The 15543-nt window shown below is 40.1% G+C and overlaps 1 pseudogene; it reads left to right on the forward strand.

Moving 5' to 3' along the window:
- Window positions 1-12886: 12886 nt before the first annotated feature.
- Window positions 12887-14244, forward strand: Shc1-ps1 (SHC adaptor protein 1, pseudogene 1; annotated as a pseudogene).
- The last annotated feature ends 1299 nt before the right edge of the window (window positions 14245-15543 follow it).

The raw sequence follows: 15543 nt of genomic DNA on the forward strand, positions 1-15543 counted from the left end.
TCCTCTGAGGTAGTGCCTGTAATTGTCAGTGAGGTGCATTTCCTTTTTGCATGAAAATGCTGGGTTCTGTTTACATAGCTATGTTTTTTAATTGGTGAATTGACTCCAGTGATCTAGAGAGATATTAAGGAGCAATGATTGTTGCTTCCTGTTATTTTTGTTGTTAGAGGTGGTATTGTGTTTGTGTGGTTCTCTTCTTCTGGGTTTGTTGTGGGATGATTAATTACTTGGTTTCCCTTGGGTGTCATTTCTCCTCTTGTGTTGGAGTTTTCCTTCTATCGTCCTTTGTAGGGCTATATTAATGGAAAGATTATGCTTGGTTTTGACATGTAACATCTTGTTTTCTCCATCTATGGTTAATCAGAGTTTGCTGAGTAGAGTAGTCTGGGCTATCATTTGTGCTCTCTTATGGTCTGCATGTCCAAGATCTTCTGGCTTTTAGAGTCTCTGTTGAGAAGTTAGTGTAATTCTTGTAGATTTGTCTTTATATGTTAGTAGGCATTTTTTCTTACTGCTTTTAAAATTATTTCTTTGTTCTGTCTATATAGTGCTGTAATTATGTGATGGGAGTGATTTCTTTTTGTGTTCCAATCTATTTGGTGTTTTGTAGGCTTCTTGTATATTTATGGCCATCTCTTTCTTTGGGTTAGAGATGTTTTCTTCCATGATTTTGTTGAACATGTTTTCTGGCCCTTTGAACTAGGAATCTTCACTCTCTTCTATTCCTACTATTATTAGGTTTGGTCTATACATTATGTACTGAATTTTCTTGATGTTTTGGCTTAGAAGATTTTGCTCTTTGTATTTTGTTTGACTGGTGTTTCAATATCCTCTATGGTATTTTCTATGCCTGAAATTCTCTCTTATATCACTTGTATTCTGTTGGTGATGCTTGCATTTTTAATCCCTGCTCTCTTTCCTAGTCTTTCCATGTCCAGGGCTGCCTCCCTTTGTGTTTCCTTTATTGTTTCCATTTCCATTTTATTTTCCATTTTTCCATTGTAGATGTTTTTCCTCAATTTCTTCATCAGTTTGCTTGTGTTTTCCTGTAGTTCTTTAAGGGATTTAAGTGTGTCCTTTTTAAGGGTTTCTATCTGTTAACCTGTGTTCTTCTGTCTTCGTCTTCTTTTTTTTAAAAAAGGGAGTTATTCATGTCTTCCTTAAGGTTCTCTATCATTTATTTGAGATGGGATTTAGGTTAAAAATCTTAGTTTTCCCATGTGTTAGGGTATCTAGAACTTGATGTTGTGGGAGAACTGGGTTCTGATGTTGCCAAGTGGCATTGATTTATGTTGCTTATGTTCTTGCCCTTGCTTCTCGTCATCTAGTTATCTCTCATGTTAACTGACCTTGCTGTCTCTGAGCCTATCCCTGCTGTGAGCCTGCAATTCTGGTTATGATAGAACTCTTGGGAATAAAACTATTTCTGGTTGTGAGCTTTGTGAGGGAGTGCTAGAACCGTGATCTGCCCCCATTGGCAGTTGTGAACCAGAAGGATGGTATGTTTCCTGCAAGGCTGATAATTCCTTTCTCCAGTGGACCCTGTGGTGGTCCCAGTTAGGCTAAATATTTGGAGAGAGGGATTACCTGTGCACCTTCTGGGAGTTAACCTGTCTCTGGGTATTGGAGGGGGTCAGAGCACCAGCAGATTTGTGGGACAGAAGGAAGACCCCATTATTTACTTTTCAAGAAAAAATAATTGTTCTAAACTTTGCCTCCCTATTCCCTGCCAAGGGTATTCTTGTTCCCCTTTTAAAGAAGGAGTGAAGCATTTACATTTTGGTCATCCTTCTTGAGTTTCATGTGTTCTGTGCATCTAGGGTAATTCAAGCATTTGGGCTAATATCCACTTATCAATGAGTGCATACCATGTGTGTTTTTCTGTGATTAGTTACCAGTGAACATGATTGTTGGGGGGAGGGTGGTAATAGGGGGAGGATGGGGAGGGGAGGGGGAGGGGTTAGGGGGATGTTGGCCTGGAAACCGGGAAGGGGAATAACAATAGAAATGTAAATAAGAAATACTCAAGTTAATAAAGATAAAAAAATAATTGCAACATGTTTTCTAATCACTGAATTTTAGGATATTTAGAAAACTATTACATATAGTTAATGATGAACTATCTATTATGGTTCTTCTATAATTATCAGGTTTTTTACTCCAAGTTGACAGGTTGCCTAGTTATATCCCTTTAATCTTCAAAGACTCTTTTCTCTATTTTTTTTAACTTCCTTTGGAATGGCCAATGTTTAAAGAGGATTAAAAGAAACCATACATGTTTCACTCTCTAAAGACCAGGAGGTGGACTCTTATTCTTATTTCTTTACAAACTTAGAAGAAAAAGAACTCTGATGGATGGCTCTGATGGCAGAGGTGGGGGTTGTGGTAAAAAGTGTATAAAGAAAAGCACATTTTATCTTTTTTTTTTTTACTTTAAAGGAGTGACTAGACAGGCCTTGGAGTTGATCTCTCTCTCTCTCTCTCTCTCTCTCTCTCTCTCTCTCTGTGTGTGTGTGTGTGTGTGTGTGTGTGTGTGTGTGTGTGTGTGTTCTGGCAAGTGAAGGCATTTGTGTGGAGGTATGCAGAAAACATGTAACCAGAAGTCAGTGAATGTGGAAACGATAGGTGACTCAAGGCTAAAGTTGAGTTTCATAGATTGGACTCCTGAAGACAAAAGTCACTCATTACTTAACTACTTCTGCAGCTAGGTGGTAATTTTCTCACCCTATCCACATTTCCTTATGAAGCCAAGCAGAATTCTTCCCACAATTTCTAGCCCAAGGTTAGAAGTTTGTCCTTATGTAAGAACAGGGGTAAGAAGATTCACAAACCGGCTCAAGAACAGCTGAGTTTGAAAGTAAGATCAGGTTTTATCACCTGCCTTTCCACAGTGGGGTTAAGGTGTCATAGGGAACATAAAAGCCATGAAAAAGAAATAAGGAACAATTAAGTGTAACAAGCAAAAATTTCAGTTCTTTATGGCATTACATGTTGTAACCTTCATGACTCATGGTGGCATAAACATTTTGAACTCTCAAAAGCAACATCTCTACTGCTCTCATTTTATTGGAAACCGGCAAAGCCATTTTATTTGTTTCCCTTCAGAGACACTTCAATGTTTCAAGAATGAAAGTGAAAATACAAGAGAAAAGCTATATCACAAGTTAAACTTCAGGTGGGTTACCTTGGATGAAGGGTTTTGAATTCACATGGAGGGTGTTTGGGGATGTTAGCTGTGAAGGTTGTGATTCACTTACTCTCTTTGCCTACTTCTGTTTGCTGCTGAATTCTTACTCAGTAATGCTCACTCAAGAGTAAAACTTTGAAAAAAGTTACCCCGGATCACAATCTACTTTTGATGGACCTGTTTTATGAAGCAGTATATTTAAGAAACAAAATAAAGGGGTTGGGGATTTAGCTCAGTGGTAGAGCGCTTGCCTAGCAAGCGCAAGGCCCTGGGTTCGGTCCCCAGCTCTGGGAAAAAAAAAAGGAAAAAAAAAGGAAAAAAAAAGAAAAAAGAAAAAAAGAAACAAAATAAAAATTCATTTCCATTTCAAGAAAGATGTAATAGGCACTCACTCTTTGATTTAAGTAGTATGTATACCTTAGGCTTTGAATGTGAATCCTCCTTTTTTGACATAAGAAAACAGAACTCAGGACATGATGACTGATACTGACAATAGCATTGACTTATCTGATATCTCAGCCTGGTTCATAAGGGTTACAAATTCACGATCTTTCACTTATAGTTTCATAATCCTTGAGACATTGTCTATTCTACAATGCTCAACAACATAAAAATAAATTTTCTAGGGTCACATCATGCAGGAATATTTCCAAGATCAAGGATTTTTCTCATACATTTTATATTTGTTGATGTACCATTAACATATTTAACTCAGAGATTTTTGAACTTGGTCTTAGTAATGTTTCTATTGCTATGATAAAATACTGGGACAGTGGCCCAGCTACATATGTAGCAGATGATGGCCTTATCTGGCATCAGTAGGAGGGGAAGTCCTTGGTCCTGTGGAGACTCGTTGCCCCAGCATAGGGGGATGCTAGTGAAGTAAAGCAGAGTAGGTAGGTGGGTGGGGAAGCAACCTCTAAGAGGCAAAGGAGAGGGCAGATAGGATGGGGGAAGGGTTGCAGAGGTAAGACCTGGAAAAAGGGATATTTGAAATGTAACTAAATAAAATAACCAATTAATAAACAAACAAAATAACAAAAAAATACTGTGGCAAAAAGCAAATTAGGGAGGAAAGGATTAATCTGACTCCACTTCCCCTTTACAGTCAGTCTTGGAAGGAGGTCAATGCAGAAACTTACGGCAGGAATTGAAGCAGAAATCATGGAAGAATGCAGCTTATGGGTTTGTTCATGTTGATTTCTTATAACTCAAGACTATCTGCCTCAGAGATGGCACAGTCTATAGTGGGCTGGGCCCTCTCACATTGATCATTTAAAAAAGATCCATTTTATGTAGTTTTTCCTCAGTTTGGAGTCCCTCTTCCAAAGTAACTGAAGTTTGTGTCAAGCTGAAACACAAAAGCAAAAACAAAAACAAACAAACAAGCCAGGATAATGTAAGATGTAATAATATATATGGACAGAAAGGCAGATCCAACAAGAGAATGAGTGGTAGCAAGTGTCCTGTTTGATCATCCAGTGCCAGGCCACTTTTGCTCATGTCCATATGATCCTTGATAGTACTTTGTTCAAGTCCAGTGATTCATAAGTGCTATGCGCTTCCCTTTTTGCATATCTCTTCTTCTCCTAAGTGGAAAGGGGAAGACAGTAAACAATGAAGAGATAGTTGAACCTCATAAGGGAAAAATATCATTTTTTCATCCTACTGCATATAAAATATTCTGCTAGAATAGTATCTATACTAATTACTTTCTCCTTGTGACAAAATACCTGAGATAAACATCATCAGCTTCACCACAGAAGACTTTATTGTAACTTATTATTCAAGGATATAGTCCATCGTGGCAGAAAAGCACAGCGGGCATAAACACCAAGTATCTGGCCACAGTGTATACAATGCCTGGAAGCAGAAAGCAGTGTTTATCTTATATTGTCCTTCCATTTCTTTGAAGATCACCATCAATGGGATGGTTCTACCTGTATTTGGTAGGTTCTCCCACCTAACTTAACCTCACCAAGAAATTCCTTCACACACATGCTTGCCCAGATTTTTGTTTCAATGGTGATTCTAAGTCCCATCAAACTGACTTTCAAGGTGAACCACTATAATAGCTCAATTTTTTTATTTATAGGTTTTCCAGTTCTTTGAAAATATACAAAAGTTCTCCTCGTTCACTGTGTACAAGAAATTTGATAAAACTATGAAAAATTGAAAAAAGGAAAAATAAAAACAGAAACACTAATGACTAGCCATGGGTATTATTTTTAATTATTGTTTTATATTATGGTATAATTATGTTATTTATTGTCGTCTCCGTCTCCGTCCCGCAGAAAGGAGCAACACCACAACATTCTTCCCAAAGCAGTTTATTCAGGAACCTTTCTTTCTGCATGCAAGCAGCAATCTCTCTTTTCTTTTCTTCTCTTCATCCTCCCCCCAGCCCCCAGCACACTCCCTTATATCCTCTCTCAACTCTACCTCCTCCGTCCAGACTGCGTAATCTCAGTTCATAGGTCCATGTCACATGGCCTGATCTTGCGTCATGGTGCGCCTGCGCAGCTCTCACAATGGACATGGCTAGTTTCAGGTGTGTGAGGAAGTCAGGTACTAGTCATGAGACTTAGCTGCAGTCCCGGGCGCCATCTTGGGACTGCCACCACACCTGCTCCCCACATCCTTTGTGACTGTATAGCTCAGAATGGCTCCCTACAATTTATACCCTCTCTTTTCTCCTCCAAATCCTGTCTCTCCAGTTTTATTCTGTGATATTTCCATATTAAAGTCCCAAGTGTGGTAGAATTTGTCATACACAGTTGCTGTGTAATGTATTTGTTTCCAAATAAAAGATGGCTTAAACTGACACATTTTGTTTTTATCCAAAGAAAGAATATTTATTTCCCACTTTAAAGAACATTATTTATTCGTTTTCTACCTGCAATGCAAGAAGGGTGAGATTTAAATTTTGTTGTTATTGCTTATAATGTTTCCAACTATTAATTAATTTTATCAAGTAAATCTGCATTGCCCTTAAATTTTTGTCCATATGTTGTGAAGCAGTAATATATGAAAAAATATGCTACATTAGCTATGCCCAACAAAGGAAGAACTAATCCACAACAGCCCTTTCTTTTATTATGCTGTTTCTTCTGTTATCAAGGTTAGAGTTTTCGTCCTGATTTGTAACATGTTATAATAGTTGCTGGATATAAATTTATGTTCCTGAAGGAAGAATAAAGAAGTGGTAAATAGGTTTTTTCATTGTCTGACAGCTTGATTTATGAGAACAACATACTAGTAGAGAGTTATTTAGAAACTCATGTATCCTTTAACACATGCATACACCCACACCCACGCCCATACACACCACCCTACACACACACACAGACACACACACACAGACACACAGACACACACACACAGACACACAGACACACACACACATACAGACACACACTCACATTAAAACAGTCTTCTCTTACATCAGATGTGAGGTCATAACATCACCTAGATATAACATTCTAAAACGCAGGCCAGGCTTAATTTAGTAGACAAGGGACATCATCTTTTGAGATTAAATTTGATTGATTCATTTTGGGTCTATGTTCTCTGCTAGGCACTTAGAAATCTGAGGGCAATTCCTCATTCATTATTTTAGTGTGGGTTCCCATGGCACCCTTGATCTACCCATACCTCCATTCTAAGTATAGTCTATTTCCAGGTTAGTGCTTCTGGCCCTCGAACTTTCCAATCTGCCTTTTTCCTAATTATCATAATAAAATGTGAAGGCCCAAATGTACTTCCTTTGCTATTATTTTATTGTCTTGCTCGTCTGATGGATTCAAATAACAAGACTGGTTGATGTCTTACTGCTAATATGAAGCCTTTGTGAACAATCCATAGAAGGCTAACCTCAATAATGAAGGAAGGTCACGACTGGGTATATGGCTCAGTGGCTAAAGTGCTTACTCTGCAAGCATGAAGATCTAAGCTCATCTAATCCAATACGTAAAAGCTGCATGTGGTTGTGAATACCTATAATCCCAGTGCTGAGGAGTGGAAGCACAAGGATCTCTGGAGCTTGTTGGTCTGCTAGTCTTGTCAAATCAGCGAGCTGTAGATTCAGTGAGATGCCCCATCTCAGGAAATATGCTGAAGAACATTATAGAAGAAGACACTTGAAATTGACTTTTGTCTGCCACATGCATACACTCACATATGCATGTGCAACCATTCACATCCATGCATGTGTATAATGTTTATAACACACACACACACACACACACACACACACACACACACACACACGATCTCACCCAAGTCCTGCCTTTCCCTCTAAAAATCTAAACATATAAACAATAACAAAATGAGGGAAAAATGCATCAAACATATGATCAAAAATGTTCCTGAAAGGAGCAGTATTTTCATCTTAATAGTGGCTTGACGAGATGATTTTTATATTCAAATAGTAATTAGGCTTATAGTTTCATCATCAGGCAACTCTTATGGGTAAAATAGCTGGATATTTATCAGAAGGGGCAAATGAGTTGCCTGACAGAGCATATGACTTCAGATAACTGCTTGCTTTGGTCTGTTATTAAGAGTGCTCTTCACAGTTGTATTAACATAATCACAGCACCTGCAGTTATCCATGAAGCACACAATGGGGTCCACCACCTTCCATCATGCATGAGATGGAAGCTTATAAGAAAGACTACTGCTCCCTAAGGTGCTCAAGAGCTACTGAGGAGTGTCAAGAGTGTCACATCTTCTTCAGTGTTGTAGCTCTGGCTAGCTGAGTGCTCTGGCTGATAACCCTTCAGTCACGATCAAGCAAGCAGCCTTAGTTAAACTTGGTATGTCACTAGACACTTAAAAATATGAGGCTTAGTGCAAAAGGGTATCTAGTTTGGAAGAATGGGCTCAGGAGAGTGTGGAGTGAGACAGGAGAAAGTGATGGGGATGAATGTGACTAATACATTGTATATATACATGTGACATTGTAAAATTACTTAAACAACAATTTCCAAATTTTACTTGAGATATTATGTCTTCTAGAAAAAGTGTTGTCAGATCCAATCCAGCATTACTGATATTGAAACAAATAAAATCATTTTTCCTTACATCCATATATGGTGGCATACACCTATAAATCTAGTACCTGTAAAGTAGAAGCAGGAAGATTTCAGTTAGTTCAAGGCTAGTGTGGTCTACAAAGTAAGTTCTAGGCCAGCCAGCCATGTATCAGGAAACTTTTTTAAAGAACCTCTGTGTGTGTGTGTGTGTGTGTGTGTGTGTGTGTGTGTGTGTGTGTGTGTGTGTGTGAGAGAGAGAGAGAGAGAGAGAGAGAGAGAGAGAGAGAGAGAGAGAGAGAGAGAGGCAGAGACAGAAACAGAGACAGAGACAGGGAGACCTATAGTCAGTTTATTCATTACCTGGCTTCTTTTTAGTTCCTTCACTAAAGTCAATATCAGGACCAAGATGCTTGGATTCTCTAAAAAGTTTCCTGAATCCCAGGGCCATGGGTGACACTTCTGTCATTAACACTTCTGTTATTTCTAAGGTAAAGACAGAACAGAAGGGCTGCGGCAGCAGGGCACCATGCTATGGACTGTGATCTCTGCCCCTTGTAGAGAGATATAAACAAAGCTGTGGGCCCAGGCCTCAACCTTTCCATTCATCTATGGAAGAACAAGCAGTCCTGAAACATCCTGGACCCTCTCCAGCGAGGCAGCTGTGCCTCTCATTGCACAGATTGATGCCAGCCATGAAATTCTTGACAAGATATTTTTCTGCCATATGGTCTGGGAGTGCCCAGGGCATCAGGCTTGCAGAGACAAGGTAATTTAATGGCTTAAGACTATCTTAACCATATTTTCTAGCAGAATCTCCACCTTGGGAGATGAAATCTGCTTATGAATACTGGCTATTTATTTACTCAAACCATTCATTACCTGCTTCTGTTCCATACATAGTGCTCACTTGGGATCCTGATATTTCTGAGTTATTTTATTTCCTTAGACAGTATGACATAGAGTATTAATATGCCTATTAACCATCCCTGCAAAAGTAAAGTGAAATGGTAGAGAAAGAGAAATACTAGAGTTGCATATATCACTGCCGTTGCTTTGTTTGTAAAAGACTATAGAATGTAAGGATGGGAACATGTCAGCCCTCAGTTACCACATATGGTAGGTCTTATCTTCTGTCCTTTATCTCCTGAGATTTATTTCCTGAAATTTTGACAGTACATTTCAAGATAATCATAACCACGGCACCGTCCTCTGTAAGCACTTCTAATGATCCGCTCTAGTAGAAGTTGAATAACATTCTCACCCTGTTGCAGGAAATACATGATGGTACTCGATTGGGACAAAAACGTCTTCTGACATGCCTAACTCCATGTTCCTTCTTCACATCACATCCATTAGGATGTTCCGTCACAGTTCTCTTATCTTTATGCATTTGCTCACAGCCTTTGTTGAAACGTGTTTGCCTGATGATCATTTTGACAGCATATATGGTAAAGTGGAAATAATGCAGAGATCAGCATGGCTTCTGTGGTAGAAAAAACAGATTCATGAATTGTTCCATATCCCGTTGAATGGAATAAATCAGTCTTAAGAATGTAAGTATCAATTTTTTCTCTCATATGAAGTTCAGTGGAAGTAGACTACCAGACTATAGAAGGATGAAAGGGGGAGTCAAGAAAGGACAATAAAGAGGGCTAAGAGGAAATTATAGTACATTCAAAAATGACAACGTTAATGAACCTCATTATTTTGTACAATTAGTGTGTGAGAAAAGAGACACATTTTCCTACATATCAGACTAATGAATGGATTTTTTACAAAATAATCTCACAGTCCCTCAGTCACCTGAATGTCTTCCCCACCGACTCTCCCTGTTACATACTCATAATTTATCTGAATTAATTATTTGTCCATGGGAGGGCTTTTGGGAATTGCTCAATGGAACAGATGCCTCCAATAGAGTCTTATGACTGAAAGGCTCACTCGCTGGGGAGAGAGGATTAATTCACAGGTTAGGCTACTCCAAGAGCAATAAAGGATGATGTATCTATAAGACAAGGGGCTAAAATGCGATAGAAATTAAATGAATAAAAGACCTGGTAGAATTATTTCAGACACCCTAATTGATCAACTGAAATATAGTAAAGAGTATTGTGCTATATTTTCTATGAACAAGAATTTACATGCTTATTAGTCCCAAGCAGTGCAAAAATCTGATTAGCTCTTCAAAATCTGAAAAATTATTATCAAAATAGAGCTGCAATATAATTCTTTGAATATAGTTATATAGCTTACATGTACACCAAAATGTTACTAATTTTATATTTAATAAAGTTACTTTAAGAATTAAAGTACGTATCAGTCATTTGCAAAATTCAAAACAAAGATGTAAAAGAGTATGGTCTTGCTGAACTCTGGCTCCAGACCAGAGAGAGTTTTAAAGAAATACATTTATATGTATGGGATTCTTCTTATAGGTGTTTCTGGTTTGAATATGAGATGCTCTCCGCAGACTCATGAATTTGAGAACTTGGTCCCTATGCACCATTTGGGAAGGTTATAGACTCTTTAGAAGGTAGACTCTTACCTAAAGAAAGTACATCATTAGAACTGGGGTTTGAACATTCATAGACTGACTCCATTCCTGCTCTCACTCTCTGCTACCTCTGCGTAGATGAAATGTGACTGAGGTTAGCCTTACACTCCTGCAGTCATGCTTTCTCTACTATGGTGGACTCTATGCCCATCCTCCCCACAACTGTGAGCACTTTTTACTTCTCTAAATTGCTTTCTGTCAAGCATTCTATAACTGGAACAGACAAGTAACTACAATAGTGATAAAGGCCACAAGCTACAATATTATAAACATCTAAGCACCCAATAAACAATGGCTTATTCACAAAAAAACCCTAGCAAACCTATAGGTAACAAGAAACATGGAAGAAGTATAATATAAAAAGGTCTGTCATATTCCTTTAGATGCAACACACTTATAAAGGCAAGAAAATGTGAGACCTAAAGCACAGTGAATAAGGACATCATTTATTATATATTAGTTTGTGATTAATATTTTGGATTATATGAAATGATTGAAAATATAGCTATGTTCATGTACATGTAAAAACTCTAAAAGATGATTACATGTTAGGAAAGATAAATAAATATTTAGAAGCTCAAAAAAGTAGACTTATATGTAACACCATAGCTATAGTGTTATAAAACTAGAGTCAGAAACAATGCCTCTTATACCTTAATATATAAAAAAACTTTTTTTTATTTGTTTAAAAAATTATTTTGTTTATGTGTCCATGGGAGGGAGGAGGAAGGAGGGGGAGGTAAAGCAAGAGGATAAAGGGAAAGAGAGAGAAGGAGAAGGGGAAGTAAGAGGGAAGAACGGTAGGAGACAAATGAATATATTTGCATGTGCATGTGGAACAGTGCGCATGTAGGAGGAAAAGGGTCAGAAGAGTCAGAAGACAGCAGGTGAGAATCAGAATCAGGTCTCTCCTTCTATGTGCATCCTGGGAATTGAATTCAGGTCATCAGACTTGGTGGCAAATGTCTTTATCCAGTGAACTATTATTGTTCCATCCCCCAATGATAACTCTTCACTTCAAGGAAAGATTTAAGAAAATTTATGCAAGTTCTAAGGATAATGACATAATTTGTGTCTGTGATAGTTTTTTTGGTTAGCAACTTTCTAATTTTTACTTAATACTATAGAGAATATGATAGAGTCATTTCTTTTATTCAATTATTGTAATGCAGCCAAGTTTGACACAATGAAGCTGTTGAATGCCACTTACCACATTGTATTCAGGTTTTATTCTGTTCTGAACATTGTATGATTAAACAATGATGTATCTATTCCTCTCCTGATTTTAGATTTGGAGTTTTAGGATGTTTCTGAAAGAGCTGTTATTGACACTTGCCCAGGAACTTTGTTTATGGTAATTCCTTGAACTGAATTTTCATCATAAAATTCACTATATCCTGCCTACTTGATTTCCAAAATTACTGTTATGCTATTACCATTTGACCAATGAAACTTGGAATTTTCCATTTTGCCTCAATTTCAGCACACTTATTAATAAACACTAACATTGGCTAAACTGCAGAGTATGAAGTAGCGTTCCCACTGGAGTATGCATGTGTCCTTTCCTTATTAGAATGTAGACTCTGTACACAGCATTACTGATAGCTTAGGCACAGGTTGTTCATCCAAAATCAACTTCCCCCAGTTAGTCCTTGTACTATCTTGGCAGGGTATTTCATGTCACTGTGCCTCAGTTTCCTTACTTATAAGTTCAGGATGGTTATTACACCTGACTGCTAAGACTGAGCATGGATTGCAAGAATTAACTGAAGCTGATACTTAAAACAGTGCCTCCTCTAGATTAAAAATGCATAAAAGAGTGTGTGAGCTACACATCTTTCTCATAATTTTCTTAGTGCAACAAAAATTCAAACATTTCTAATGTGAATCATTTAGTTGGTTTGCCACTAGGGTTTGCTTATCCTGGCACAGTTTGGATCAGATTTTTGGAAAATCATATCATATTCACGTTTCTGAAGAAGGAGGTCCATTTACATTTCAGGCTACTCATGAATTTGGGGAAATCTAATGGACTCATAGTTACTTTCAGAATTCGAAGCTGGGCTTGAGTTTGGCATTTAAAGCTTTCTCTTGAGTGTAATAAAATTTGTCTGGGGAGGCCCAGGCCGGGGTGAAAGTTGGGGCGGTGACTTAAGCAGACAGTTGCATGACCCGGAACCAGATCGGCCCGCGGTGTGATGCGGAGATTCCATGAGACCCTGTACATGAGTTGCGTGGAGGTCTTACAGTCAATGCGAGCCCTTGACTTCAATACCCGGACTCAGGTCACCAGGGAGGCCATCGGTTTGGTGTGTGAAGCTGTGCCTGGTGCCAAAGGGGCGACGACGAGGAGAAAGTCCTGCAGCCGCCCACTCAGCTCTATCCTGGGGAGGAGTAACCTGAAGTTTGCTGGAGTGCCGATCATTCTCACTGCGTCTACCAGCAGCCTAACCTCATGGCAGCAGACCGCAAGCAGATCATTGCCAACCATCACATGCAATCTATCCCATTCGCGTCTGGTGGGAATCTGGACACAACTGAGTACGTTGCCTATGTTGCCAAAGACCCTGCGAATCAGAGAGCCTGCCATATCCTGGAGTGTCCTGAAGGACTTGCTCAGGACGTCATCAGCACCATCGGGCAGGCCTTTGAGTTGCGCTTCAAACAGTATCTCAGGAATTCACCCAAGCTGGTCACCCCCCATGACAGGATGGCTGGCTTTGATGACTCAGCTTGGGATGAGGAGGAAGAAGAGCCCCCTGACCATCAGTACTACAATGACTTCCCAGGGAAGGAACCCCCTCCTGGTTGGAGTGGTAGATATGAGGCTTTGGGAAGGGGCTGCTCGACCCACTCTGCCCAGTGCCCAAATGCACAGTCACTTGGGAGCTACACTGCCAATAGGGCAGCATGTTACAGGAGACCATGAAGTCCGTAAACAGATGCTGCCCCCACCACCGTGCCCAGGCAGAGAATTCTTCGATGATCCTTTCTATGTCAACATACAGAATCTAGACAAGGCCCGGCAAGCTGGTGGTGGGGCCGGATCCCCAAATCCTTCTATTAATGGCAGTGCACCCCGAGACCTCTTTGACATGAAGCCCTTTGAAGATACACTCCGTGTGCCGCCAGCTCCCCAGTCCATGTCCATGGCTGAGCAGCTCCAAGGGGAGTCCTGGTTTCATGGGAAACTCAGCCGGCAGGAGTCTGAAGCGCTGCTGCAGCTCAACGGTGACTTCTTGGTGCGAGAGAGTACAACCACACCTGGCCAGTACGTGCTCACTGGCCTGCAGAGGGGGCAGCCCAAGCACTTGCTTCTGGTGGACCCTGAAGGTGTGGTTCAGACAAAGGATCACCGCTTTGAGAGTGTCAGTCACCTGATCAGCTACCACATGGACAATCACTTACCCATCATCTCTGCAGGCAGCGAGCTGCGTCTACAGCAACCTTTGGATCTGAAAGTGTGATCCTTCTCAGCCTCTCCTGGAGGACGCTCTTCACTCCCTTCTACCATGTACTCTTCTACCGTGTACTCGTGGGGCTGCTGCTTGGTGGGAACTGAGCAGCGAGGACACGGCTTTAGTGCCCACTTGAGAGAGGATTTTTTACTAGGAGCCTGGGGAAGCATCCTTCTTCTGCCCAAACCTCACCAAAGCATTAATGTGCAGAGTGGTCCCTTGTCTGGGCCTTGCCTGTGCCAACATGATGCACTTCCCCCCAAAAGGGTGGGTTTTATAATGGAAAATTCCCTGTGGTGTTAGACCCAGTGGAGTAATTGCCCTTTGGGGGAAGGGAAATAATCATACCTCTGGTTTACTCCTGGTCTTCAGGGTACCCCAGACCCCTTTTAACATATCCTACTCCCTATGCATCCCCTTAAAACTTTGTGCCTTCGACTATCATAGGTCTGCAGATACTTTATGCAGAGTTCTCAGGCCCTTCAGATGTGGACAGGAGTTACTGACACCTTGACTTCTGGAACCCTGTTCTGCTCAGCACCCCTTCCTGTGTCTGGGGAGAATAGGGCAGGAGTGGCCGTTATCTCCTCTGCTTTTGGATGTACAGCTCTTTAGAGGTTGCTCCAAGCCAGGATGTGGTGGCACATGCCTTTAATCATTGCACTCAGGAGGCAGAGGCAGGAGGATTTGTGATGCTACCCTGGCCTACAGCAGTGAGTTCCAGGACAGCCAGGGCTATGGAGAGAGGACCTGTTTCCAAAAAACCAAAAAGAACAATTATCTCCAGAGCCTTGGGGAGGGGCAGGATTGGACCTGTCTTGCTCAGTGCCTCCTGACCTCAATGCCTTCCCTCCAAGGGGTCTATATATATTTCTTAAGCCCGCCCCTCCCATGTTTGTATGTGTGTTATAGTCTACAGCCAAAGTGTAGCCGTTACTGTAACCCCATCAGTCTCCCTCTTTTGGGACAGGTGTGTGTTGCTGATTTGGGCCTCCAGTATGTGTGCAGTCCAAGTGGGTTTTATGGAAGCCTGAAGACTGAAGCAGTAGACAATCCCCAATACCATTTGCAGGTCTGGAACTGCACTCTCTTTCTCTCTCTCTTTTTTTTTTATATAAAAAATATACATTTTAGGGCTGTAGATTTATTTACCTGGTTTTGTTTTTCATTGCTGACTTTTGAGCACAGAATTATGATAATCAATTACATTTATACATCACCTCGTTGACTTTTCCAAACTTTTTAAAATATTGTTTTATACATGTTTTTATTTATATATATATTTGTATCTTTAAAAATATGAATATT

The sequence above is a fragment of the Rattus norvegicus genome, chromosome 4 (genome assembly GCF_021556685.1).
Source record: "Rattus norvegicus strain SHRSP/BbbUtx chromosome 4, alternate assembly SHRSP_T2T, whole genome shotgun sequence".
Classification (NCBI taxonomy): Eukaryota; Metazoa; Chordata; class Mammalia; order Rodentia; family Muridae; genus Rattus; species Rattus norvegicus.